This window comes from Zosterops lateralis (assembly GCF_965231275.1).
Source record: "Zosterops lateralis genome assembly, chromosome: 3".
In the NCBI taxonomy this organism is placed as follows: domain Eukaryota; kingdom Metazoa; phylum Chordata; class Aves; order Passeriformes; family Zosteropidae; genus Zosterops; species Zosterops lateralis.
Genome location: NC_139764.1, coordinates 72,211 through 96,783, shown reverse-complemented (window position 1 = coordinate 96,783; position 24,573 = coordinate 72,211). Strand labels below are relative to the sequence as shown.

The 24,573-nt window shown below is 44.3% G+C and overlaps 1 protein-coding gene across 2 annotated transcripts in view; it reads left to right on the top strand.

Moving 5' to 3' along the window:
* The first annotated feature begins 2,636 nt into the window (after nucleotides 1–2,636).
* RIN2 (Ras and Rab interactor 2) overlaps nucleotides 2,637–24,573 on the top strand; it is a 65,585-nt gene continuing 43,648 nt past the window's right edge. Inside the window, exon 1 of one of the 2 annotated variants that reach the window (XM_083856212.1) lies at nucleotides 2,637–2,756. The gene's annotated coding sequence lies outside the window, so the exon portion shown is untranslated. Of the gene's footprint in view, nucleotides 2,757–3,319; nucleotides 3,429–24,573 lie in introns of those variants that run through there. The other variant, XM_083856210.1, reaches the window with a different exon arrangement.

Genomic DNA, 24,573 nt, shown 5'->3' with positions numbered 1-24,573 from the left:
AAGATTTACATCACTGCCCTTATCTCCACCCATCATCACCTCTACTTCGCGTGCTCTGCCATCCCCTTTCCAGGGGTCTCCCCACCTCGGGGGATGTTTGTGGAGAAGGCTCAAAGTCTTTCTCACCATCCTTTTAATGACCCCTTGGGTTACACATGTGTATTAAGTTTATATTATGTCACTAAATACTATATTTGCACATCCAAATAATTTCATGGTACACTAAGACAATAAATTTATTTTAATTAACATTTTTCTGGATTTCCCCCAGAACTTTCCCATCTCCAGATAAATGTAGCTTCCTTATCTCAGTCTCTTTCCTGTCTTCCTGCTCTTCACTTGAACATCTGGAGATGAGGGAGGACCTTCCCCCTCCCTCTCCTCAAAGTTACATTTTAACTATTATTTTACTATCTTAAAACATTGATTACTGTTTCAATTTCATCAGCACAAATCATACTCATTTATCACACTTGGGATTCTGCTGCACACCTTCGGGAACTGAGATGTCCAAATGTTTGCACATCCTTGTATAGGTACACATTTTGTTTAAATACTGTTGTCAAAAAAATCTTGAAATTAGAAGAGGGAAGGTAAAAAGTAAGTGCTGCTGAGATGGAAATACAGTTATGCAGCTTTTCCACTTTTTCATTTCCTGGCTGGTCAGGAAGTTTAGGTGTTTTCAGCTCTCTCATCAGAACCCCCCCATGGAGATCTGTATTGAGGTGGGGGAGTGAGTGTTGGAAAGCTGTTGGCCAGATCTACCTTCATGGGACGAGGCTGGGAGAAAGGGTGGAACAAGGAGAGACTCTGCCTCACTTTACAGAACAGAGGAGAGAATAACTCAGGATCCCAATACTAGCCTAGCTACAAAAAACTAGTCTTGCAGAAACACTAGTTGACTCAGTTCTGTGGGGTTTTGTTCACTTGTTGGTTAGTGGGGTTTTTTGGTGGCTTATTTTATTTGTATGTGTGTAATTATGTTCTCTCTGATATGTTCACACTGTATGAAAAAGTAATCAGGAAAGGTAAACACAACATCTTGATCTGTTTTGCTCTTAAGCAGGTTTTGCTGAGCATCCTTCACCCAGTTTGATTCCCATCTCCCTCTTCCCTTGTTATAAGGAATGGCTGAGTGCAAATCAGAACAAGAAATCCAGCTTGAAGCCAAAAGTATGATACACATAATGCTGCCAGGGGTAAGATTTGGAATGCACTGAAGTAATTGCTGTCACATGCTATAAAATGAAACACACATCATGTTTTCAGGTGAGAAAAGGTCACTCTGAAGTCACTGGTGGACACGACCTGGTTGTGGAGGCCGGGATGGATGCACCTCCATGGCTGGGAGACAGCACAGTTGTTCCTGTGGTGCAGCAGCAATGTGTTCAGCTCGCAGGAGAGAGATCAAAGCAACTCCTCTGTCTTTTCCTGTGCTGCAGTTTCTCTTCTCACTCCCACAGAGCTCACAGCAGTGTGACGGACATCTAGGGCAGGAGCCAGAGCAAGAGGAAAGTGTCTTGATGCAGGAATCTTGGCTGCCATGAGAGAAGTTAGCCAAAGAAATTAAGTTTCTGCTCCTTGCTGCAGCTGCCATGGTGCGACAATAGATAAGCAAGTCTGTGTTCTATCCCTGTGGTATCTACTCAGGACACTGGAGATCCATCCCGGTAACACACATTTCCTTTGTACTCAGGACATGATTTTTATAACTAAAGTACATACTGCCCTGGCCCAGTCAACCCCAAATTCCATGGGAAAGCTTCCCTCACCTCTCCATGGTTTATAACACAGCAGAGCAGCTGCCTGGGGAAGGCTGTATGCTGGTCTTGTCCAGACTAGTCAGGTGCTCAGGGGCATCCCACCTTAAATCCTTCCGCCTACACAGAGGTCTCTGACCCACACCCATATGATGAGAAATACAGGCAGCCGTTCAGGGCTCGGGAAAAGAAAACAACCTGCTGTTGTGCAAGCTCACTATATGTATAGAAAACCATGCCAAGTCCATCTCACAGCTAGATTGAGGGGAGTGGTCTCGGGGATAAATAAGAAATACAAGCCATGAAACTTGACACCATATCTCAGATTCTTCAAAGGCAAAGGCCTTTCTAGCTAATTTTTTCCAATCCTTAGAGCTCAGTTCTGCTCCAGTTTGGCATGGCTTGCTATGTCCTAACCTGCCTTTTTGTTTACTGTCTTTTCCTTTGCTTTCCTCTGTGGCTGGCAGTTCACTCAGTGCTCTCAAATGTTTGGCAGGGAGAGAGGAGCAGCAGTGTCTTCCCCTTTCTCTGCAAAAGGGTAGCCAAGGGCCCTGATGGCTCTACCAAACAGGGCACTATAAAACTGGACTTCAGTTCTGTTTTCTAGGCTCCTGAAAAAAAAACACCAGCAGGTCCCATTGGACTGAAGTCAGTCACGATAGAGCTTGTAATAAATGCATTTTAATGTCCCAGAGCTGTGTGGTATTCATGCAGGTGGAGCCATTGCCAGAAGCCCTGGAGACACCTTGTAGAACTCACCACTGCTGCCACAACAGGCAAGCAAGACTGCTCCAGCTCATGCCAGGGCTCACACCTCTCTCGAAAGGCAGCTGTAGATTGCGTGGAAGCTGCAGAAACAGGAGCTGCTTAGTGGAGCCAACCAGGGCACTTGGGCCTGAAGATAAATGGGAACTTTCATGGAAGCAGTGGATTAATATAAAAATCACCCTCTTGGACATGAGATAGCATTCCTTTGTCCTGCTTCCTCAAAGCTAGGTAAGCATCTACCTTTCATTTTAATGGTCTCGATTTTGGAATTGTTTATATCCCCTTTAAGCAGACTTTTTGCCACTGCGGTGTGTCTATGAATGTGTTTGTAACCAGGCTTGACACGGTAGCTGCTCCTCACTGTTGTCACTGGCATTCTTAATGGGCACTGCTGGCAGTTGCCAGAATGGAAGGGAAATGTTGCTCTCATTGTTTTGTTATTGAGATAACTTACACTGAAATAAATTCTGGAATGGGCTGTGGAAAACGCACAGCCTAACAGCAGCGAGGCTGTGAATGATCTTAACCAGTTCCTTTGGCCCGAGTCGGAGAACTGCGCCCATCGCACAGGGTCCCGGTGACTTGGAGGCTTCTGTGAGGCCACCCCGCCCCACGAGGAGGTGCCGGCGCGCTGAGGAGCAGAATCCGCTCGGCTCCGGGCTGTCCCCGATGCCCTGAGGGGCGCTGCCTGCCCCGGGCACTCCCCGCGCCCCCACAGGCTCTGCCCCGCCCTCCGGGGGCGGAGCGCGGCCTGGGAGCGGCGCATGCGCAGGGGCCAGGCCCAGGGGCAGCGGAGCGGCGGCGCAGAGTCGGCTCCTCCCCGCTCCTCCGCCCGGCCCGGCCGGCCGGGGCGGCTCCGACTTTGCTGCCCGGCGCTGCCGCTGACGCCCTGGAGGCGAGGTGAGGCGAAGCGAGGGGCACCGGGCCGTGCGGGATTCGCGGCCGTCCGTGCAGCTCGCGGGGCCCGATCGAAACCGCCACCGCGAAAGCGCGGCGAGAGCGGAAGGGCCGGGCCCGGCCGAGCCCCGGCGGCCGCCGGTGCCGCGGGGTAGCCTTGTCCTCGCCTTGCTCTCACCAGACTCTGCCCCTTTCCAAGCGAAGGGCGGCCGGGTCGGGCCGGTCCCGGCGGGCCCTTGGCCGGGGATCCTGCTGGTGTCCGTCCCGGCGCCTGCCTGTCCCCTCGGGGTCTGGCGTGAAGGGAGCGCGGTGCGAGCCCGTGGCGCGGCTCCGGCCCTGGCACTGCCGCGGCAGCGCCCGCCGCGGGCAGTCTCTGCTCCACGAGGAGTCCTCAGTCCGGGCATCCGCTCCCTTTGCTGGCTGAAACAGGGGCCCCTGGGGCCTAAAATGTGGGGATACGGTGTATGTCTGGCTGCGTCCTCTTCTGAAGTGTTTCCTTGTAAATATTATGTCAAAAGTTTCTTTAAGATCGCGCAGGTGAGTTGGTAGAGGTAGAAAAGCAGACGGTGTGTTTTCCGCTGTGAGCTCGTCTTCTCATCTTTCCAGACTATCCACCTCTCATTTGTTTTATTTGCTGGTTTCCCAAAGTGTAACTCTTAAGCCCTGTTAAATAAGGAACGTCTTCATGTGCCTTTGCCAGCCCAGCTGAGTTGGTGAGGAGTGAGCAGAACAGAATTTTCAACAGGTATTTACGTGGCAGCAGAAGCCTGTGAACAGGACAGTGCTGGCTGGAGCCCTTCCTCCCTCAGAGGATAGCTTGGGTTAACAGGTGAGGAACTGGTCGGGTGAGTGCAGTTGATGGTACCTGCAGAGGAGTGTGTTTGCTAGGCAGGGGCTGGAAGGCTGATGGGGCACTGCTTGGAAAGGCAAGGGCTCAACAGCCGTGACTCTGCTGTTCCACAGCAGCTCTGTCTTCAATTCAGCTGTGTCTGCACTGGTTCCATGAGTAATTCTGTGTTTTATTGTGGTAAAAGTATACTAGTATAGCCATGCAACCAAGCCCTTGACTTTCCTCAGGCTAGATCTATATTAAGGTTCTATATTAGTTTCAGCTCTGTTTAGCTCCAGAAATACCAACTGGTTCCTTAGGATTTGATTATTTAATTAGATCAGCAGGAGGAAGTGGGATGAGGCTGTGCTGGCTGTGAGGCTGTGAAGGGTTTCTTGGCAGCCCGTGCTGCTGGCACAGCTGTATACTGTGTCTTGGGGGGCTCTTGTGAGTGAATGTGGTAGATCATTCTGTCACCCTGTTGCACTCCCAGTCAGCTCAGTGTCTCTTACTCCACCTCCACCTCTGGTTGTGGTGTCTGTGTGAAACTCTGCTCCAGTGTCCCCTCTTCCCACCCTTGCTGAGGCATTTGGTGAATGGGCAGCTGGACAGGTGTTCTGGTGTGTGGCTGGCAGGACCAGGAGGGGTGGCTCCTGTTGCTCTTGGTGTAGAAGACTAACTCTTCTGCTTAACTATTGGGGCATTTTTGAGTTGTTTTTAAAGCTACTAGTTGAAGCAGTGGTTACTGAGAGACTGAATTAATAGTAGGGTGACTGAATCTTTTTCAGAAGGGGCCTACTGCCTTGAAAAAGAAAGCATATCGCTGTCACCACAGCAGTTAAAGAGCTGCTGTTATGTAGGAGAATAATGTGGCTGTCACTTCGTAGCAATGAGGTAATTAATCTCCCATCAGCAGCAGGGATTGATGGAGTACTATATCAAATAGATACAGACTCAGGTCTTTTATTAACATCTCACTAAACCACAGGCACAGTTTATTGTTACTGTAGGATCACTAAGAGACTGTATCAAGAGGAGAAAGGAGATTAGCAGCAAAATCGTGCTCTTACTTTGCAGACGTGGTGACTTCAAACATTGGTGGAGCAACACACAGAAAAGTGGTTCTGTGGTCAAATGTATTGCAGGCTCTGTGGTTGTGTAGCCCTTGCCTGTGGCTGTAATTAATACTTGGCATACCATACAGAGCTCGAGAGCAAGAGGTTTAAGAGTAAGAAAGTAAGAGGCTTTACATACCTGTAATACGCAATTGGAGATTTCTTAAGATGTGTCTCAAAAAAAAAAAAACAAAAACAAAAAACCTCTGAAATTCTTCAGTAAAGAATTGCTGTGGTGACAATGCTGGGCAGGGTCAAGCGTGCCAGTTACCTTTTTTTTGCGTTTGAGTCACTTACTCAACTACTGATGCCTATCAGGAGAGGGATTGGAAATATAACTGAGTATTTGGTGACCTGTGTTACATTGAATCACTATGTATGAAAACACAGAGATGTTTTAGTATGAATTGGATGGATATGAGGCTCTAGTTTTGCAATTCATGTCTTCAGAACACTGAAAATAAATTTTTCCTGCTGCATTAAATGCTACATCAAGACACTTAATGCAATACAGTTATCTCATGTTTTCTCATGGAGCACATTACTGGCAGCTACAAAGGAGGTCATGCATGCTTTCCTAGCATTTATGGTGCTTGTGATCCAGACTAGAACTACTGTGGACATTACTGGTACCTGATACTCTGCTATCTGCAGTTACCCAGGTGCTATCTGCTGAGGTGCTCTGGTTCACCTTACCATATGTATTCAGGAGTCCTGAGCATTTGCAACTGGAGCAGAACAAGGAGAAAGAGCGGGCAGGGACATGGAATTTTCTTTTGTCTCAGCTGCTGCGAGCCATGACTTGGTTTGTGGAAGGGCATCTGCTGCTTTGAATTCTTGGCAGTAGAGTCTGAAGTGGTTTGATCCTGCTTTTGGTCCAGGCCCTGTGTGATCCTTACCTGGCAGGGGAGACATGCTGTGCTGTAATCCAGCCTGTGTTAATTTGGCTTCAAAGACTTTTGTAGGTAGACAAAGGCAAACACACACAGTTGTTTCTCTGCCTCCTTGTTCTACAAGGCTGCTGCAGAAATAAAAGGTGGTGAAGGACCTGCCAGGTGCACCACAGCAGTCTGTGGCTGCCTCCATGCTGGACATTCTGCCCCAAAAAGCATCCCTGTCTCAGCTGATGATGTGACTGGCAAGACAGAGGCAGAGGTTTGTGCAGTGTGAAAGCACAGGTCCTTTTCTCATTTGGGTGTTGTGCTGCTGGGAAAAGTGTGGGTAAAGTGCACACTGTTGCTCTGTGCCTGAGCAGGCAGGGCAAGAGTCTCTGCATGGAGCTGCTCTTAGCTGGATGTTTCAGCTGAGGGTTGCTGCCTGAAGTTTTCAGGCAAAACAAAAAACATAATAATGTAGCATAGCATTCTCAGGTTCTCTCATACTTGTGAAGTCCATTCTTTTTGGGAATCATGCTTTAGTCAAAGGAGAGTGGGCCTAATTCTCCTCTGTTGATAGTATGTTTTATGCTTTATTGACTTCAGGGAGTTGCTTCTGAATTTATGCTGTTGTGAATGCTGAATCAGGCCCAAGAGCTTGGCTTTATCCATGTAACTTTTGGTTGCCTTATGTAGATTTTGTGAGCCTGCATACCAAACCCCCATTGTTTACTTTTTAAAGTAAAATTGAGAATTTTGCAGGATGGCTGAAGCTATATTTCTGCCTTGAGATCAGCAGAGCGAAACTACACATAAAGGAAAAGAAATTGTGGAGCTGCAGTCATGTTCTATCATTAGATTCATTCTGTTTTTTCTGAAATTTTGGTCTAAACAATTTGCTCAGTTGAAGATTATTGTATGTTAGTGCTATACTGTTTCCTTTGGAGCTGGTAAGGACTCTGCCATCAGCGTGAATATGGGAGAGGAGTATGAAGATCTCACCATGGTAGAGTGAAAGTAGCAAAAGGAAGTTCCTGGAGTCCTACCAGTCCTCTAGCAGGAATAACAGCATTTTGTGTTATGGAATCATCATATACTGTGTGGAATTAGTGCACCCATTTGTTTTGGGTATTGTGAGAGAAAACAGGTAATGATGCTGCACTGGGAAGGATTCTGGCCTGTCTGTGAACACTGTGTATAATGAGAGGGTAGGATGAGAGAAGGGAAGTGCAGTTTTCCTCCTGATCTTGGAACAGGGTTTTCAAGACAACCTTGTAAATGAAAGTTCATGGGAAATGTCTTATCTAAAACCTGTCTTTGAAGAGTAAAAGCCCTGCTTTGCACAAAAGCAGGTGGTGTCTTTCGGAGTCCTGAGAGGTCTGAAAGCGCTGGATTGTTTTGTATGGTATTCAGAAACTAAAGGACGAATCTTTTGTTGCAAATTGCTATTGCTCCTTTACAACTGGCAGGGCACTACAGATGGACTCTGGGGAGAGATAAGTCACCTCCCCAACCTCATGTATACATGCTTAAAGACAGACACAGCTCTTTTCTGAGGAACTTTTTTCAAAAAAAAAACAAACCCAAAGCTATTCTTTTTCCTCGCTCTACCAGCTCCAGAATGTGCCTGTCATCTGGCCAGATGCCCAGAACTAAATACAGTGCTCTAAACAAGGTCTCACAAGTGGCTTGTATGGGAAAAGAAAAAAGCCACAATAGCTAGATACTTTTAAATGGTTCTTTTACACTTTTTCTTTTCTTTTTGTATCAAAAACAATGCTTTTTGGCTTCTACTTTATATTTGCTAAATACAAATCTGTGCTTTCCAGGAATTAACTCTAGGGCTCCTCAGTGCTGACTTTGTTGAAACATACATACTTGCAACATGAAAATAACCCAAAACCTTACTGGTGTTACTTTCATACATGATGTGTATTGCTGACGTGCTGTGATTTCATGCTGATGTGTATTGTGATATACTGACACTCCCTTCTTAGCTTGACTGTGATTCTGTAGCCTTGTCCTCCTTGCTTAATATTTTCTCTAATGGGTGATGATTTTTGAGCACATGCCAAGACGTATCTTTAAATGTGTTTGAGAGCGAGCATGTGGAAAGCGAGGGGAACAGTGACTCAGCTCCCGTATTCAGGTGAGGACTTGGAGCACGTGGGGATGGCAGAAGATGGATCTGACTGAGTGATCAGAGCAGCGCAGGGAGCCAGTGCCTGGAGAAATGCTGTTTACAAATAAACTCTTTTATCTTGGTGCCCTGCAGGTGCCCAGTCAGGTCCTCAATGCAAAACCCAGATGCTGTGGCATGGAGGGGGTCTCTCCTGTGTGGAGCAGTGGACAGAATTCACAGCTGTTGTGTTCCATCCCAACCTGCGTGCCTGAGCCAATGTGGCAAGGTGCTGCCAATATACTCCCAGCTTTGTGCTGGTTCTATAAGTGAGCCTTGTGATAATTTTAACTCAGGAATCAAAAAAGACCTGTACTGAGAGCTGGGGATGCCTGCTGCCAGTTTTAGATCTGCTTCTGTGGGAAACTGCTCACTGTCTTTTGCAAAGAAGTTGATTTTTTAACTGATTTTTTTTTTTTTTTTACATGCAGCCACAAACCAAAAACATAGCATTCACAAAAATAAATATGCAGCCTTGTGCCAGCTGGGGCCTTGGCTTGCTTTGTGCTGCATGACTTGTTGAGACTAATTTCTTAGGAAAGCAGTTAGATATTGGCAACTATGAAATATCAACCCTCAGTAAATGTTGTAATAAGCTAATTTAGCTACAGCTGAGCATTTAAAAAGGAATCATTTACTCACAGAGTTCTTGGTAGTTAATGCAAGAATAAAAATCAGATTTTGGACACACTGAATAGCTTGGAAGAAGGAAGCAGGGTTCTTGTGGTGTTTGCTAAGGGCCACAACTGTCTGGATGCGTCACTGGGAACCTTTAGGGTGCTCTACGTTATTTAAGTTGTGTATGCACCTGTGCCACAGCATATCCCTAAATTTTTACTTTGGTTTTCCTAGATCTATCTAGATACAGCTGTTCAAATGATGATTGCTTTGGAAGTTCATGAGAATTCAGTTTTGGGAGGTGAAAGTAGAATATGTGCTGGTAACTTGAACTTGATTGACTTAAATAGTAATAGTGTGGTGCAGTAAAACTCATCCTGAAGTGTTTCTCTGCATGTGTGTTAGGGCTGGGAGTTACTGCTGAAGTCTTTGTAAACTGCTTTTAAGTAACTGGAACATTAGGAAATGATCTTTGAGGAGTTAGGTAGAAAGGCTCAGTTCTAGCTTGTGTTGGTGTTCTTCATTTATGTAGTATATCCTCTGCAAACTGTAGTGTTTGGAATTTTTAGCAGAAGAAGAAATGAGTTCACTATCAAGCAAGCAGCCATCTTTTGTTTGGATAGTTCAAAGTTTCTGTTTAGTGGTTCCATAAAAATTCTTGGTTCATGTTTGTTACACTGGTAGATGCACAGCTCTTCCACTTTGTCAGGAAGCCCTACAAAGATATTGTCAGCATCTGTTTTGCAGTATGTCTCTTTAATTGTTTAACATTATTGCAATATTTTTTGCTAGAAGATATGATCTTCCGAAGTAAATATTTGGTTTGTTATAGTACAGGTTCATTTTTTGATGTTTATATGGAAAATATTTTTTAATCCTTTGACTTCATGAATGCCTGGGCATATGTTAGCTGTCACTTATGGTGATACACTGAGATAGCTATGGTGTATTTCCATGTGGTTTGCAGCAGCTCTGGAAGCCAGAGAAATGCTTTAGCTGGATCCTGTGTGATTTGATCCTTGCTGGAGTGATGTACTCTCTTGGCAGACACATTGAGCACCTTCTGGTGGCTTTCTGTTTGCCATGTCTCAGAGAACCATGGTTTTCACGACTCCACAGCGAGTGGGAGGAGGCAGCTGCTTTTTTTCTCCTTTTTAGTATGGCACCCTGAGAGCTATGTCTAAATTCAGTTAAGGTTTATTTCAGGGCAAGGAGTGCATAATACTGTGACAGTTCCACTGATGGTCCGTTTGTTGCTTTTCATTGTTTTGTGTGTTCTAAGAACATACAGTGGGAACATATAGAGCTGTTTTCCAGTAGTTACTATCAGTATTCTAATCGTGATTAGAAGAAAGTTCACATAGTCTCAGTAATGTTCCTGGCAGGCTTTTTGGCTGCATCACTGGAGTACAGAATGTAAAACTAAGGAAGTCTTGGGCCTTGCGGTTAGATGGGTAGTATGTTTAATTGAGGATTGCTGCACTGAGACCCTAACTTGGAAATGGTGAAGAAAGTAGTCTTGATTGTCAAGACATTTGTTTCATACCATGTTTTCCTTCACAAAGGCCTGTGTTTATCAATTTGATTAAACCTGCTGTTAGGAGGCAATGCCCCAGTCATGATGGGAAGACTCTTGGGGTTTTTGTTTTTGGGCCTTCCAGTTCCCACGTGCAGGTGAAAGTGAGTGGGGGGAGTAGTATGCAGGTGCAGGTGGATGCTGTGTTCCCTGCACAGTTCTGTCTGTGGGCATATTTCCTTTGCTGGATGGTATCGGATTGTGATGCTGGTTACAGGCATTTGCCCAGTGTCAAGTCAGGGCATGCCCTTGGGCCCAACAGAATGGCAAGACAGCCTTTATTTTGCTAGTGGAAACCTTCCTTTGGAACGTTTTACTGAAATCTGGTGCATTAGAAAGACAAGAAATTGAAGAAAGGTGGATTGTAGGTTCAGCTCTTTTGCTGGTAAACTTTCCATCCAGCAAAGTGTTTATACTCTATATATCTAGTTTTATCTATGAATGGTCCATCAGTTTTTCTCTGTTCATGCTTTTCCTGATTGATGCATTTTCTTGAAGTAGCACTAATTCAGGCCAACAGATCATATTTAACTCTGGAAAATATGGAGTGGTGCAAACAAAGATAAAACATCAGGCCTTGTCAGTCACCGGTTGTATACATGGTCTGTGACATCTATAGTACACATCTTTTTAATCTGAATGTACAAACTCTGAAGAAGAGTAGCTCATGTAATTTGGCAAAGTTGTTTGTGTATAATGCCTGCAGGGTGACTCTTTCAGCATTTTATGGAATTCTTTCCTCATATTCATTCACTGTCTAGTTGCTTGCACAGAAATCTGGTTGTCAGTTGCAATGCTTTTGTCTCAAGCTGGCCAGCTTTTAACTGAAGGCAGCATAGTTATCTGCTTGACTATTTAAACCCATTCCTAGGCTATGGTCTTTTCCCTGCTTTTCAAATAGTCATTCACCACAGCAAGGCTTAGATCTTCCTCTTACAGATCCATTTCAGCAAAGCACCTGCACCGAGTCCTTCCCATTGGGTCCTTGAGACAGTGGTGTGAAGGTCTAGGCTGACTCCAAACTGCCCATAGGATGGTCATCACTTAAAGGTCAGATCTTCCAAGGCTTGCCTGTGGATGTCTAGGGCAGTTGGCAAAATTAAAATTTCTTAGGAGGAATTTCTTACATTGCAGCCTTGGTGGTCATAGAATGGCAAATTGAACTGTTATTTTTCCAGGCCTGAGTATAATAATGTAATTAATGTAGGTGTGAAATGTGTTAGTGCAATGTTTCTGTGTGGATTTACTGTGTGTTTTAGGAGATTGGAGAGAGGTGCTTTTGTTTGGCAAGGTGCTAACAGGCATGACAGCTGTTCATAGGTGCTGCTGGGCTTGGAATCCATTTCTAATCAAGTGATTAACAAGTGGAAGTGGCCAGAAGTTCACTGAACATGCAGGTTTCAAACAAGTAGCTCCTGCTGCAGAATTCTACAGTGCCAGTAACATGGGGTAGCCAGTGTTTGCTGTACACAGAAGCAGTGGTAGGAAGCTTAGGCTAAGGCATCATTGACAGGATGGACAGAGCAGAGGGGAAGCTGATGCCAGCTCCTTGCTGGGCATTGTTCATGTTCACCTTCTCCAGTAGGCAGGAATAGAACTTTGCAAGTAGGAAGAGATGCAGCACAGCAATCCTGGACACTTGAGGTCATGGTTCACAAACTGTGGAAGATGTTTTTCTCCTTGATTTGCCCTTTTGTGCTGTTGTTTTGGAACAAAGGCAGACTGATTGGGAGCAAAAAGATTAATTTTAAGGCTGGATTGAGTTCCCCTAGCTCAGTCACAGCAGGTCAAGTTGCTCAAGAGATTTGTGACTCCCCAGGGACATGGGTTTGTGTTTGTGCAAGTGGTACATCATAGCTGAGGTACAAAAACAGAGATAGACTTGTTGGTATTTATTTTAAGAGTGGTTGATAGACCTGGAAGGGGTTTTTTTCCATGTCGTTGAATTTATACAAATAAGCTGTATAAAATTAACTGGCACCAGATGTAGAAACAATAAACGAATGCTGTGTTAAGTCTTGAAACTGTGCTGTGTAACCTAAGAAGTATTTTCACCCGTTGACAGCTTCCTCTTTATTATCTGCAGAATGAGAGTGATGGAATTTACTAGCTGTTAAACAATTTAATTTTTCATTTTTAAAAGGACTAAGGAAAGCGTATCTCACTACGCTTAGTCCAAGCTCACCATACACAGTGATGGCCAATGTTTGTTGCTGGCAGTCAAGGGAATCTTGTGGTCCCAGTGTGTTAGCAGGAATTAAACCTGGGAAACAGCCTGTCACCTGACTGCTGCCTTATCTTCTGGGTTTGATTGCATTTGGTTCAGATCATAAAGAAGAAAAATGACACCAACAGACTCTGTCTGACCTATGTACAAATTGTAACCTCTCAGTACAGTAAATATGTGGAGTCACCAACGTGTTTGGAATACTTTGCTTTTGGCAGTACTTAGACCCAGTTTCACCATTTCAACAAATGAGGTTTATTGCCTTTTAAAAAGCCTATTTCAAAACAGTGTCCCAGGAGAGGGAAAATAAATTGTTTACACAAGCAAACTAACAGAGAAGAGCTAAACACCTACGCTTCTTCCTTCAGGAGTTCCCCTGCTAGTGTTTCTATTAACTCATTAATCCAGTGAGTAAGGAGAAACTTTTTAGTTCTAATCAAATGAGTCTTGATGTGACTGCTGATACTGCTGAGGAATGAAACTTTGGTTTTGATGATATCCCCTATTCAGCTGGGGGATCAAAAAGAAGCTAGAGGGAAAAGTGCTCATCCCAAAACTTAGGGAGGACCTTAATTCCTCCTAGTCTGCAAGAAGACAGTCTGGGGGAGGCTTTAAGCTGTTCTCCTTACTGTTAGAGCCAGCTGGTGCTGTGGCATCAATTCCTTCCTCTTTATCTGTGTGCTGTATGTGTCCTGGCCTTTTGAGGGATTGGAGAAAAGAAGCAGATGGGGAGTTAACTAGGGTGTGATGATCTTGGTCCAGCTTAAATACAAGGGTGATGGAAGAAGGGGAAGGGATGAGAAGGCTGCTCAAACTTGCCCAAAGTGAAGGTGTTGTGGAATGTACATGGTGTCCACCTGATAGTAGAAGGTGTCCCTCCCTGTGCCTGTGGGGTTGGAACTAGATGATCGTTAGGGCCCCTTCCAACCTGGACTTGTTCTATGATTATGTGAATATGAAATCCTGCCTGTCTGGGATGCTTATGCAAGTGGCTTGGGAAAAAGGGGTAGAACAGGAGAGAAGCTTTAGTAGGAAGTACAAAACAGTGAAATCTGAAAAGCAGGAGGACTGGGTTAGGTGAGAACTTCAGAGGTTCAGGGAAGGAAGCTGGCGAAGTTGTGAGGCTTCATCCCCAGGGGTTCAGCTGCAAGAGCGAAGGCAAGCTGGGTGTAGGGGCTGTGGTAGGGGAGTCTGGGCTGCTCAGGAGCAGCAGAATAAGAGGATGGTGCTAGTGATGGGAAAAGGGAAGAGGGTTGGGAAAGCAGCAGTAACCTTTTCACTGCTGATGAATTTACAAGTCAGCTGTGACAGTAGGTGATGGGGTTATCAGAGGGAGGAGAGTTGCAGGGAGAAGTCTGAGGAAACAGTTGTCCTTGGAAGGAGGATCAAGATGAACACCACGAGGACAGGAAGGGTGACCTGTGCTTATGTGACTTCCAAGTTACACAGGTTGGGACCTGAGCCAAAAAGTTTGGTTGGGGCTCACATTGCTTGTCCCATGGTGCATGTATAGAAAACAGGAAGAGGAGTGGAATTAACTTGAGACAGATATTTTAACAGCCATCAGTTTTGAATTTCTTGGGTTTCAGTGCTGTGTGTCATAACCTTGTTTTCACTGTTTATTTTTTTTCCATAAAGAAATAGGATGGAAGAGAAACATTTAAGACTAGATTAGAATAGATTCTAAATATTTGAAACTCCCTTGTCTCCCAAAAAGAAAACATCTCCAAGGTGAATCCCTCCAACTCCCCAGTTCTGCAGATAAGCAGTAGTTCAGTAGTTGTATGAAAAAAAAAAGAAAACATATTTCAGAGCATAGTTGGTCAAAGTTGTGCATGGATTTTATAGAACAATCACTCTGTATAACCAGTCGTATATACCTGATCATTATGAGGAATGTACAAATGTCTGAAATGATTTTTGATAATTTAAAATGACCTCCTGATTTTTCCACATAGGTCAGGTAGGAGCGATACCATGCGCTATGCTATCTGCACACTTGGTTCTGAAGAACTGTTATATTGCCCTATTCATGCCTCCCTTCTGCCCCAACCAGATCCTCTAACAGGCAAGAAACAGACTGTGCAAACAGAGATTTTCTCTGCGGGATTTGATTTGTGGTTTTGGTTTGGTTTTTAACCTCCTAGTTACACAAAATAAGTGTAGGCGTTCTATCTCCTGTGAAGTGTGTATGGCACAGCTGACAGGAAGGACAGTGAGAACCTGTGCTTTGGGTGTGTCCTGCTTGCTGTGTTGGCACACTTTTGCAGGAGTGAGCTGGCACACATTCGTGGCTCAGTCTGCTTTTTCCAGTCTGTATAGTGTGAGTGTGTTTCTAGAGCATTCTGAGCCTGATGGTGGCATTCCCTCTACGTAATACAGGTTAGCAGTGCTGTGCTGGTGCAGAAGGTGTCAAGTCCCTAGTGGGGCTACCCCGGTTCCCAAGCCTGTCCCCACAGCCAAGACAAGCAATGATGCAAGTTTTCTACAGTGAGCAGCTTATCATTCCAGTTCATTCCAGTGGATCCAAGCTAGGTTAGGGCAGTGAAGACTCTGGTATAGACAGAAGTATATTACATGGATGATCCTTATGTGGACAGCAGTGACGCTGGTTTAATTAATGCAAAATTTTCTTCGAGTCTCTTCTGTGCCTAAACTAAAACAAATTGGCCAAGACATCTTTTAAAGTTTTTCTAGTGAAAATATTTTCTTTTGTTGATTGAGAAATAAATCTTCTACTTGGTACTCAGCCTCATGGTTTCCTGTTTGTGCACCCTCAAGGGTGGGGAACCGTATTGGAAGTGTACTACAAGAAGTGCTTCTTAAAGCAATCAACAGCATTCTTCAAAAAGTAGCAGTGAGTGCTGAGTGAATAAAGAAGCAAACTATCCATTATTATGTCTGATGTCCAGGTGTTTAAAATAAACAGCATGACCACAAAAACTTGCATGTGATCTTCCTTGTACTGTCTTTTGGATTACATTAACCTCTTGGTCAGAAAGCACTAGTGCAAATATAAGTAATGACATGCAAATAAAGCTGTTATTGAACAGAAAGCAAATCCACCCCTGCAGCTGGAGTGCCTTCAGATTAGTCACTTGGTGCTGATCTGGTGTGGTTCAGGATGTGGGATGCTACGCATTCTTAAATGAGCAGCTTAAAAATGGATCCTTTCAAGGTCCAAGAATTTCAGTGGTTTCACACTAGCTTGACTCATAACACCAAGTGTACATGCTTTAGGAGGCAAAAAATCAGGTTCAATCACTGCAATTTTTCCCCATTTGTTTAAACTTGGATAAATTTTTGCATATCACTGACGAGGTGAGCTGCCCAGGGTATTTTTAAATGTTTTCCAGTGGTAGATAAATAATAGTTGTGGTTTGTTTAGTCAAGCTGACCCTGTAAAAAACATACATCCAGATTTTTATTCCTCCTGTTGATATGTAGCTCCAACAGTACATTAATTTGTTTGCTCCAAGTTTAGATGCTTTTTCACCCAGTTTGTGTTTGTGTGTATGCTCAGGTGTGTGTCATTTGATAATAAATACAAAGTTAAAAGTCTTATTTATTAATTATTTAAGCTGATATTACACTTTTTTACTTAGTGCTTCCTTTTGAGTTATGGAAATTGAGCAATTCCTGTGTGATGAAACGTAAAAGTGGATTTTGGAGTGGTGGAGGGCTCCCATCCCTGTGTGGAACTGAGTAAGAAAAATTCGTGCTTTTCCTCTGATACCTTGGTATTGCAAAAGAAGCAAACAAAAAAAGCCAAAACCACACCGAAAATAATACCTAGCCTCCCAAACACACACTTCCCCATTTCTTCCTCTTCCTTTCTTTGTAAAAACCAGAGGTTGGAAGGGACTTGCAGAGTTCAGCTAGTCCAGCCCTCCCTTCAGGCTGTTCATGAGCTTGGGACCTTGTCCCCCTCCTCTGGTCACACCTTTCTTTCCTCTGCACATGTCCCCCTGCTAATGAGGGGTTCCTGTGGGTTGCCCCTGTTAGGAAAATTAATCTACAAACACCAGAGATTTATGTCTCAAAAGGAGATAGAGGAGTCCTTTTGAAGAAAATGAAAATTAAAAGGCTCCTAAGTACATATATGTTGAATTTAGAGTGTTAAAACCCTTAGTTATTGTATAATAAGTGTATTAATGTTTTAAATGTTTATAATTTTAAATTGTAATGTAACAATGAAAAGCCACCTTTGTAGGCAAAAAGGGGGGGGGCTCTTTGAAAACCGCAACCCCTCAAGCAGCCGGAGGAGAGAAAAGCCCCCGTGCCTGCCCGAGTGCCCCCCGAGCCGCCGAAGAAACCGAAAGCAAAAGCTGCCGGCGTGCCACCCCCCCGCCCCCCCCGAGCAGTCCGCTCGCCTTGGGCCAGCGCGGCCCGGCTCCCAGAGCCCATGAAGCGCTGCCAGGGCACCGCTGCCGGCCCGACCCCTCCTGCCGTGGAACAGCTGCCGGCACTGCGGCTCCCGCCGCCAGAACCCCAGCCGCCAGAAAAACCAAACACAAAAGCGACTGCCCACGCCCACTGCCGCCACCGCTCTGGCATGGCACGGCCGATGGGGCGGCCCGCCGCTGCTCCCGGAGCCCGCGCAGCTGTCCCTGCTCCCCCGCCGTGTACGCGGCCGCCCCGACTCCCAGCCCAGCCCCGCTCCCACACTGCTCCCGGACCCCCGCCGCTGCTGCCAGAGCCATGCTGCATGCCCCCGCAGTCGCTGCTGGACCCATGCTCCCACCACCGCCGCTGCTCCCAGCCCGCACAGAGAGTCCGCGTGGCTCCAGTGCTGCTGCCCCCTCCTGCCCCCGAGATCCTGGCCTGCTCCCGCGCTGCAGCGCGGCTGGGACGTCCCGTCCCCGCTCTCCTGCCGTGAAACTCCTGGGCTGCCGAGCCAGCCCGACCCGTGCCGCTCCTGCCAGAGTAAAACCAAAAGCAAAAGTGCCCGCCGCCGCCACGCAGCCGTCCCGACAGACCCTGGCCCGACTCCCGCTATGAGCTGCAGCGCCGATTGCGAAATAACCCCTCCTGGGGTGACCCCGTATCATCAACATGTAAATTAAAAACTCCGGTGTACACTGGGACTCTTTTTAAAAACCAAAAAACCCCTATAAAAACAGATCAATGTAAAATTTAAACCCACAAAAGACAGTACTAAACTGTGTATACCCTAAAGTATTAATGAACAATGTTTTGTAACTCGCTGTAACCTAAAAAGTACCCAAGAAAAGGCAGGACCCCAAACCGACACGACAAAAACAAGAACTCCTTAGACCCCTGGTGAGGAGAGAGTTCCCAGCTTTGCAGGAACTTCAGACTGCAAAGCTGACCAGGATCCTCCTCCTCAAGGGTGAACCCAGAAGGGCTGCCCGTCCCTCAAGCCACCCTTGTAAGAGCTGAATAAAGGCATTTTAAGGAGAGAAATATTATCTCCACCCATTTTTAACACTTTTACTTTATTTGAATAAAGGGGGAAGCCATGGGGCATTTCCCCTGGGGTCTCCTAAATTGGGGAGGACGCAGCCTCCTATTTCTTCTAATTCCCCGGCTGCCTTTCTCTGTCTTTTTCCCCATTGGCTGAGATACTTTAGAGTTACAGACTTCCTGGAGTGCCTAATACCTAAAATTCCCCTTTAATGTATAACTCCTCCTTTAATTTTTTAATTCTAATGGTATTTATGTGTTTTTCTCATTGTTTCGTTCATCTTTCAATATCCAGTTTCATTTATCAGCAAACCTATGGTTTGTTTCTAAAGGCAAGTATCTTCTTTTCCATTCATCAGTCAGTGTAATCCTTCCCATTGTTTCTTTTATCTCTCAGTGCTAGTTTTATCTACCAGCAGACCCCACTGCCTGTTTGTAAAGAGGAGTCTGTCATTCCTCTCACCCCCATCAATGCAGTGTCTGGAATTGTCACTGCAAGTGCTTCACTCCTTGAGAAAACACTCTGATATAGGGCAGTACTGTTCTCAATTGTCGTGGGGAATGGAAACTAATTACACATCAAAGTTGTCACTAAATGTGAGGCACATTTCTTAAATCATGAGAGTGCATTAACCGCTGGAAATTCTGGACTGTGCATAAGACAAAGAGGGCACATATGCTTCCTCAAATCCCAAAACATCTTTGTCTTTTAAAGATGATGCCACACTGTTTAGATTTGTCTCCTTGATACCTGTGAACTTTGACTATAGTGGTTTCAGGTTTGCTAATTTGAGATTTCTCAGTTAATGTACAAATTAATGTAGTGGGTCTAATGTTGGCTAAATACTAATGCACCTACTAGAATTATTTATTCTTTTTCTGTTGTGAGATAGGGTTAGGAGAAGAGTAAAACAGACTCAAAATTTTAAAGGATATAAAGAAAACTTTAATAACAGAATTTAAAAAAAGAAAGAAAAAGGTACAAAGCCTGAATTTTTGTGGTCCACAAAATTACTATTTCATGTAATATGCTAAAAATGTGAATAAAGAAGAAAGGGTGAAATTATTCCTAACTAATGCTAGGAGCTAAACTGAGAAGAGTCCCAGGTGATTACTTCTTAACAGTTTTGATTAGGGAATTCAAATATTAGCCTTTACCATTGAACTTGGCTGAAATAAAGTACTCTATATTTAACTTAGCTCACTCTGCTCAGAGGAGGAGCAGCCTGTGTACTAGAAATGAGCAACTGCTCTCACTGGGAGCTATCCAGGAAAACAAGGTGCCAAGTATTGTAGTGCATTTCTGATGATCTGGTTCTTTAGTTACTAGCTAAGCCATTAGATTTGTGGTACAATTTACATATTATCTTTCGAATAAGGAGGAAGATGAGCATAGAGACAACATCAGAATAAAGAGAGGGGTGTTCATTCCCTGGTTAATCACTGCCCTGATGCCTCAGCCCGTGCTGAAGCTGAGTGTAACAGTGTGTCTTTTCGGAGTGCAGCCACGGCCTTTCTATATCCCAGTCAGCCTCTCCGTGGAGAAACTGCTTGAGGAGAATTCCAGCAGCAATTCAAGCTCACACAACCACGCACATTACAAGGCCAGCTCAGTAGAGATGTAGAAGGCTCCCAGCCCCAGATCGATTTCCAGCAAGCGTTTATTCCATGAGCTGAAGTTGAATCCGGAGCAAAAGAGGGAGAATGTGTGGTTCTTCTCAGTTATACAGGGTCTCAGGTTCGTGGGTGGTACAAGGGGCAGGGCAGGGGACAAGTGGCCATAGGGAAGACAGTAAACTGCACACCAGGTCCCATAGCCAACGGGGAAACGGGGAAAGGGGATACCATGGGGTGGGTGATGGGCTTGGAAACCCAGAGAGTAGATTGCACATTGTCTGCAAGGATCCGTTAGGGGAGAAGCCTTTGGTTACACCTGGGAGGGGTATCTTTAATCTTCACTTTTCCAAGGCAAGGCACTTGGAAATTCCTTTAATGGCACAAAGGACTCCACAGCTGAGATACACAGCACCAGCTTTTAAATGGAGCTTGGAGTAACAGCCTAAGGGGCTCCTGATCTTACAGATTCTTCTTGCACACCATTTAGTGGCCAACGCTGCACTCATTCCACTAATTATGGCCATCAGTGGAATTCTTTCTGTTGATTCTATGAAATGCAGGATGTAGTTTCTTTGGCATTGGCTGCCTCCTGAGCAGCAGTCTACTTTGCAAAATGTTTCATAGGGAATAATGAAACTGTTGCTTACTATTATAAGGAGTTATTTTCTTACAAGGAGATACTTATCAAGCATATTGGTGATGCAACAAACATAACTAGAAAATGCTATTGCATTAGAATTAAAAGAAGCGGTATTTTGTCATTGTTCATGATGTGCAAGTTATTTAACATTTTCTTTTCTTACTTTTTTAGTAGTAAAAAGCCTAAAAGATATTTGGGGTTTAAAAAAATCACAGCTTTTGCAGTTCTTTTAAGATAACTTTTCTGTCTCACAATCTATGTCTCTTATTTACTTTTAAGATCAAACAACTTTTAGATCTGTCTGCCTTTTTTTCCCCATTTGTGTGTTGCTTTGGGTAAACAAATGCAATTCTTTTCAATGAATTATGTGAAAAAGAATTTATCAAATGAATTTGTGTTTCCCTTCTCTGAGAAGAGAATTGCTCTTATTGGAAATCAGCTGAAACTTTTCTGGAAGCACTGAGCAAAATGGGCACAAACTTTGATGTACATAATACTCTGCCACATGGGAGAAATGTTTTAAGTGGGACAAGGGGGAGTGACTTCAAAATGACGAAGACTTGGTTTAGGTTAGATTGGGTATTAGGAAGAAATTCTTCCCTGTGAGGGTGATGAGGCCCTGGTACACGATGCCCAGAGAAGCTGTTGCTGCCCCATCCCTGGAAATGTCCACAGCTAGGTTGGACAGAGCTTGGTGCAACCTGGAATAGTGTATCCATGGCAGGGGGCTGGTATGAGACCCTTTTAGATCTCCAATCTAACCCATTCTACAATTCTATGATCATGGAAATATGTGAGTAGATAGAAGTGTTCAGGCTCTCTGAATCATCACAAGTCAGCTCTCTTCTTCCCCCTTGCTGCGTGGAGGATTGACACGTCTGGCAGTGGAGTGGACAGAGCTTTGTTTTGATGCCTCTGTTGACTCAGGAGGTAAGAGCTAAGAATTGAGCACTGAAACCCTCATCCTTCTCTGGCTTTCATGGTAGAGGGGAGAGATGCTTTTCCCAGGTGCCTAAAATAAGGCAAAATATGGTCAAGCCAAGCAGGTGGTTGTCTTGTGCATGCCCATCTAGATGCAGATGCTGAACCCATGTCCCTTTGCATTAAAGTGTCACTATGAATTCTGGAGTTTCTCAAGACCATGAAGCTAACATTGTAATTCAAGCAGTTACTTTTTCTTGCTTCTTTCAGGAAGTGCAGCTTTACATTAAACTTTTAAAAGACATTTGAAAACACTTGTGAAAGTTTTCATTTTTATTATTCAGTGGTTTTGGCAGGAATAGTAAGTGGAAATTACAGAAATACCTCAAGAAACGCTAGTTTTTGTGAGGTATCTAGGCCAGAGAACTTGGGAAGGATAGAAACCTTTTGAAAGGCTATCCAAATCCACGTCGATCTCTTCCTAAATGTATTTCTCTGACATTTCCAGAGGCAAAACAAGACATGAATGTATCAACAATCATTCTCTTATAAGAGATTTGGTAGTATCCTCCATAACTAAATGCTGTGCCAGAGGAAACGAGTTGGGGTTTTATTCCTTTTCAGTAGTGTGGAAAGTATGCCATGGAAACAAGCAGAAAGAGGTTGTTTAGTGGAAGAGAGGAACAAGAAACTTGGGAAGGGGTACAGAGAGGCAGTGCTAGGAGCAAACAGAACTCTCCTGGTAGCATGACATGATCTGCAAAGCTGAAGGATTGGCTTTTCTGAGGCACTCAGTATTTGCATAACTGTATGCTCCTGCTGGAAAGAGTGATGCCATCTGCTCATGTTTGTGGGAGCAGAGCCAGGTGGATTCTTGTGCCCTTTTCAGATGGGATTTTCAGATGCTTTCATTTCTGAATTTATGGCTTTGTAGATAAAAGAAGTGGGTAGACACCTGTGAGACAGTGGATCTGGCCAAAATATGATGGGACTTAAAGCCTCTCCTGAGAGTGCTGTGCAAAAACAAGTTCAAAGTAATAACTCCTCTTTATCCTTTAGTCTTGTAAAAGACTGCCAGCGAATAGGTTCTGGAATCAAGGGGAAAAAATAGGCCTGCAGGCAAAAAATTGGTTGAGGCTGGAGTGATAACTGGCTGAAACCGTATGTAGAAAGATCAGTGGATAAGCCTGGCAGTGATGTTCCCACTTTAGGCTGACTCCAGTAATTATGCCATGACTGATGCATAGACTGGATCACAGCCCCTGAAAATCGATCTGTCTGGGTGACAGTTGCTTGAAAACTGGCTGGTACGCAGTGGCTTAATGCTGAGGTGAAGTCCTGCTTGGAGAGGTGGCTGTGATTTAACAGCATTGTTATGTTAAGCGAGATAAGCTGCATTGATACAGTTTACCTGTGACCCCCTCATTGCCTTTGAAAAGTTCAGAGATCTGCATATTTATGTTTCCTTTGCAGTTTATAGGGACAGTATTGTTTCCGGAAAAGAATTGCAAACAGTCTCATGGCTCATCTGCCTACACGTGTAGGGAATATCTATCTTTGTAAAATCTTTTTTACGTGAGGGCTGAAATACTGACTGAGAAGTACTCACTGACATCATACTGGTGGCTTTCCTCAGGGTAGCAGCTCACACAAACACATTATGTTCAGGTAGCAAAGATTTAAAGTATAAAGAGTGCTTGAAGAAAAAGGAGGGTAAGGGAATTTTTGTCACTTTCAAGGTTTTTTTAAACTCTTTAAATAAAATGGCAAAATACAAAAATCTACCAGTGTGTAAAGAGTGACTTGCCATTTTTGCTTTATATCTTGTTTTCTGCAAGTAATGTGCCCTTGCATTTCTTGAATTAAGGACTGTAAACCCTTTCTGCAACCAGAAGAATGATGGAAATTAGAATTTCTTTTTACATAATGCCCTCGCATTTTGCTTGTGGATACAGCTGTGTTAACACAATGCAACATTTGAGTTGAGAGGTCTGCCAGATCCTGGCACCAGTGATAGTTTGCAGACTGAAGGGCTTGTTTGATAGATTTTCAAAGTGATACTGTGCTCAGTTGTATCTGTGTTCCTGGAAGGAGGTTTGCAGTCAGCTTCTCAGAGGAAATACTTTCAAAAGGAAAAGTTTAATTTTACCAAGATTCAGATAAGGTCAGAGTAACTGGACAAACCAGAGCTTTGTAGGTTAGAGATGAGCACAGCTCCCAGGGACTGGCAAATGCGCTAGGAGAACAGGAAAATGAACTGCATGAGGATGATTACATTTGCTGAAAATATGAAGCACTGTGTATATCTCTTGGCATATTGTCAAGTGTAGAGTTGCATTTGAGCAGGGTGGGTTTTTTTTACTTTTTAAAGTTAAGTAAAATGTGTTTATCCTTCTTATCTCTCGTTTCCACTTTAACCCACCAGAAAATGGGTTCAACAAATTGGTTTTAGTTGTTTTAATAGCATGTATTTGTAAATTGCTGTAAAAATTGGTTGTAATATGATGCTAATTCACCATAGGTCTTACAAATACCTCTGTAGTAGCTTCTACCTAGCTTCCATGCTTTTCTGTTATGAGGCAGTAGGGATTGTATTCCAGCTGTACCCCACTGCTGGCCAAGGATACGCACTGACAGGTAGCAATCAGCATTAGCCTCTGACACCAGCTGACATTTGCCAGCTCATACTTAAGGTCTGGACTGATATTTTCTCATGTGTTTTCTTGGCTGCAGAAGAGTAAAACCCTTTCTTAATTTACCTGAGGTAGTTTCTATGAGAGTCTGTGGTCAGTGATTGCACAGCCTTTACAGGTGGAGAATGAAAGATGGCAGACTTCTTCAGTGGTGTGAAAAATGAGTTCCACTCTCTTAGAAAAATTTATAAGTTTAGTAAAAAAATAAAAAATAGACAGTTTGGGAGACAGAAAAACAAAAGTTTCTTGGCCCAGGGTGCCTGACGTAAAGCCATCCAGCAGCACACCTTCACCCTTTCAAGCTTCTATTTTTAAGGATCACTGTGTTATGTATTCAATAGACCCTAATGCATGATTCAACCATTTTCTTGAGTCCAGATGTCCTTTTGGTTTTTGGCCCCTCTTCCTTTGAAACTTGGCCCATTGTACTA